The sequence below is a fragment of the Vombatus ursinus genome, unplaced genomic scaffold (genome assembly GCF_900497805.2).
Source record: "Vombatus ursinus unplaced genomic scaffold, bare-nosed wombat genome assembly UNPS02014801.1, whole genome shotgun sequence".
Lineage (NCBI taxonomy): Eukaryota > Metazoa > Chordata > Mammalia > Diprotodontia > Vombatidae > Vombatus > Vombatus ursinus.
The window spans coordinates 28,658,452-28,663,122 of record NW_020954579.1 but is presented as its reverse complement, the minus strand read 5'-3'; positions in this window follow the sequence as shown (position 1 = coordinate 28,663,122).

The window sequence follows — 4,671 nt, the reverse complement described above, 5'->3', positions numbered from 1 at the left end:
ATAGATATAACCCTTATAAATAAAAGCTCTTTGTGTGTGGGAGGGTCCTCAATAATTTAAAAGAGTATAATGGGGTCCTGAGACCAAAAAGTTCGAAAATATTGGACTAGATGATTGCTAAGTTCCCCCCACCTTTTTTTTGGCTAGGTAATGGAGTTAAGTGACTTGCCCAGGGTCACATAGCAAGTATTATGTGTCTGAGGCCAGATTTGAACTCAGGTCCTCCTGAATCCAGGGCCGGTGCTCTATCTACTGCACCACCTAGTTTCCCCCGAAGTCCCCTTTTAAACTTGGTCAATGGTTATATCATTTTATATAATCTCATAGTGAGTTGTTGCTGATACTCAACTACTAGACTGAACCTCTTGCTACTGTATGGAGAAGTAAGGGGATAAGTTTCCCTAGCCAGGGATGATGACATGTTGTCTTTGGAGCTGTATTCCCAAGGCTGCTAAAGAAGGTTATGGCAGGTTATGGCTTCCCCAGGAAGTTGCAGGAGAGGACACAGGCATGGACTCTGGACAGGTGTCTTCTGGAAGTAGGTATGAGAAGAGGGAACTGTGGTTACAGTGGAGTTCAGGTTGCCATTCCAGCACTCCCTCCCTTCCCAGGCCTTGATCAAGCCTTTACCTAAAGAGAAAAAGATGTATATATGCAGTGAATGTGGGCAAAATGGAGATATGAATGTCATAGATACAACAAACCATGACAGGCATAAAAGGTCAAAAGTGTACAAGACAAGGGCTATGCTCCTAAAGATTTTAACAACCAGCTCACTGGAGGTGGGGGCCGGGAGAAGGAGGAAAAATATACCTATACCACACTTTTAAATTTAATACACATATTAACAGTTTATCTATCACTTTCTTAAGTCTAGACAATCAACAATAATCAATCTTCAAGCTGGCTCCAGCACAGCTCCCCTGCATGGTATCCACCTGTGTATGGACATAGACAGACTTAAACCTTGAACTCCAAATCCATACTTAGAAACACAGATATGTAAACATTAAACAGAGTCTATAAACTAAGGAGGGAAGGAAAAGGAGTAGGAATGTGGGATTTGATGGATGGATGTTGGGAGAGGACAGATCTTTGTTTAGTCTTTTTTGCTGTGCCTTAGTTTCTTCATCTGTAAAATAGGGAGAATAATACCTCTATGCTACTTGCTTCATAAAGTTGTTGTGATGCTCAAATGAGATAATGTACATCAAAGTGCTCTGCAAAATTTAAAGAGCTAAATAAATGTCAGCTACTATTAATCTCTAGTTATTATTATTATCATCCATAAGAACTACAATTCTCCAAGATAGTTTATATTGTTTGGAATTTTGCATTCATTCCTTTGAATAAATAAAATGTGTCTAGGATAATAATTTCTACATACATTTTTAAAATTTCCAAAATGTATTTATCCTTCGTTTGTGGAAGTGTGGGATTCTGTGGGTCTTAGAGCTCATTGGATCCCTCCAGGGAGGAGTCCAGTCCAACTGGCCCTAACTTAGAACCGTGGCAGCTACACAATAGCCATGACCCAGTGAAAGTATGTTCTAAACAATTGCAGGGGCAGCTGAGCACTGGCCCTGGAGTCAGGAGGACCAGAATTCAAATCTGGCCTCAGACACTTGGTACCTACTAGCTCTGTGACCCTAAGCAAGTCACATAACCCCAATTGCCTAACAAAATAAAAAAAAATAAACAAAAATAAACAATTTCAGCACAAGGAGATTGGGGGATGGGGAAATATAGTGCTAGGTAACTTTTGTTTCTTTATGTTCCTTACTAGACAGAAGGTTACTGCAATGGTTGCTTGAAACCTCTTAGACTTTTGATGCTTTTATTGGAGGAAGACAGCTTTAATGACCTGGCAGAATTCTCAGAAGCCACATCATTATCATCATCCCTTATATTTCAGAAAATCATAAAAGGTAAGGGCTGGCAGCCATCTAGTCCAATCCACTCAGTTTTACAGAGGAAGGAAGGAGGCCCAACGAAGGCTATGACTTGCTGAGAAGGCTGGCCAGTGATTAAGCTGAGCCTAGAACCCAAGGCTTCTCATTTATAGCCCGGGGCTCCTGGCCAGACTTTTTTTTTTTTTTTACTTTCATTAACTCTTTTCACCATCACCTCTGTGTGATATGTCATTGTCCTCCTGCAGATGAGAAGACTGAAGAAGAGAATCAAGATGGAAATCATCGAGATGGCTAATTCATACCAGAGGCTAAAAGGTAATGTGAATCTGCGAACAAATTTGTTGTACTTTGGTACATTGATTTCCAGACACACGCCATTGGAATTGTTAAATGTAACCATTATTTGACTTGGGAGCTTGCAGAAGTTTGTTTCCTGAAGGAGATCTGTGGATTCTTGGAAGGCATTTCATTTTCTGTGTGCAGACATTTCCTGTGTTATTTTTTGAATTACAGTGTTCATATTTTTTGACTTACGTTCTTTTCAGTGGACTGGTGATTTCGGTGATACATTGTTGTTGTTTAGTCGTGCCCAATTCCTTGTGACCCCATTTGGGGTTTTCTTGGCAAAGAGAGTGGAGCAGTTGGCCGTTTCCTTCTCCAGCTCATTTTACAGGTAAGGAATCTGAGGCAAACAGGATTAAGTGACTTGCCCAAAGTCATATAGCTAGTAAGTATCTGAAGACAGATTTGAACTCAGGAAGCTTTCTTCCTAATTCCAAGCTCAGTGCTTTATACATTGCACCATATAGATGCCCTGGTTAAGTGTCTTGCCCTGGGTCACACAGTTAAGTAAATGTCTGAGGTCACATTTGAATTCAGGTCTTCCTGACTCCAGGTCCAACATTCTATCTACTGTGCCACCTGGATGCCCTGTGTTCTTCTGGGAGACCTTTAACCTTTAAGTTGTTTTTACACATCCCGTCGTCAAGATCAATATGTTCGACTATATGGCTAGGGCATTTTCTTTTAAAATTCTTTCTTCTTGCTTCTCTTCTTCCAAATTGTCCTTCACTTCTTTGGCAGAATTCTTCTTCAGTGGCCAAAGTTTCTGGATGTTTCTGTTTTTCTGTTTTTGTGCACTGAAGTTCACTGCCAGGCAGGGGATGGGGTATCAGCTGGACAGATCACTCAGCTGCTGAGCTATTCCCTCACCAGGCTCTGCTGGTGGGCTGGACTAGGCAAGATGCTAGGCTCTGGGGCCCCAACTGCTGCAGCTAGGCCAAACAGGTCATTTAGCTTCTGGACAGGGCCAGGCAGGTAGCCAGGTCACTAGGCAGCTGGTGCCAGGCTGGGCCAAGCTGGTCACTTGGCTTCGGGGCTCTTTGATAGGCCTGGGATTTCTGGGTGAACTGGCTGATTCAGTGGACCACTTGATCTCACTCTTTGATAAATAATCACAGTTTCTATGACCTCTAGCCTCTGGCTCAGCCAGGTGTTATTATACTTTAGAGTGTTTTCAGCTGGAATATCCACATGCTATTTCAGAAATGGCAGTGACTATTAGACTATTAGCAGAAGTCTTTCCTCTTTGACTCCCTCAGAGCCTCAGTTTGTTCCCTCCAGTCCAAAGGTGGGAGAGGTCTAGCCTCTCCTATTCAAGCATTCCTGATTCCCTCAGCGAAGGACCCTACAAGTATTTATGGTAACCAGCCAGTTTCATTTCCAGATTCCTATTGGTGTTTTGGGCAGCTAGGTGGCTCGGTGGATTGAACACCAAGCCTGGAGTCAGGAGGACCTGAATTCAAATCTGGCCTCAGACACTTACTAGCTGTGTTACCCTGGGTAAGTCACTTAACTGTTTGCCTCAGTTTCCTCATCTGTAAAATGAGCTGGAGAAGGAAACAGCAAACCACTCCAGTATCTTTGCCACAGAGTTTTCCTTAATTTCTGAAAGAGCTTTCCCTTTACATTCAATGTCTTTGCCTTTGTCCCTTCACACCTTCTGCTTTGCTGAAGTCTAAACAGGTTGCACTCTTATATATATATTATCTCATTATCTCCCAACTTAGCAGAAATAGGGTTTTTACTTCTAATTTAGGGATGAGGAAATAGAGGCCCAGAGAGGTTAAATGACATGTCTATAGTCACTTATCTAGTTAGTATCAGAGACAGGATTCGAACCCAGATGTCTTCTGATAAGTTGAGTACTCTTTCCACCACATCAACCTTCTATTCCAGCAGCTAAATGGCACAATGCATAGAGCCGGGCCTAGGGTCAGGAAGACCTGAGTTCAAATCCAGCCTCAGACATTTACTAGCTGTGTGACCCTGGGCAAGTAACTCACTCAGCCCTGTTTGCTTGTTTCCCCGTCTGTATAATGAGCCGGAGAAGGAAATGGCAAACCACTCCAGGAAACCCCAAAAGGGGTCACAAAGAGTCAGACACTACTGAACAACAACAAAATCATTCTATTCAAACTGGCTTTTTAAGGGTGCCTAGGAATTCAACTGTGCCAAAGAGAAGAAGAGGGCAAAGATTTCCCGCCCCCACCCCCCACTCCACTTCCCCCAAGCTCGAGCCCTCAAAGTGCCGAGACCTGGAGCTGGGAACTCCTGGGTGGCGCCGGATCTCGCCGGCTGCCGGGATTCCCCGTCTGCGCCTCCGCTCCACGTGGGCTGCCAGGCTCAAACTCCGCGGCTGGGGTCAGGGCGCGGCGGGCCGGGTGCTGGGGGCGGCGCTATGAGGAGCCCAGCCTGG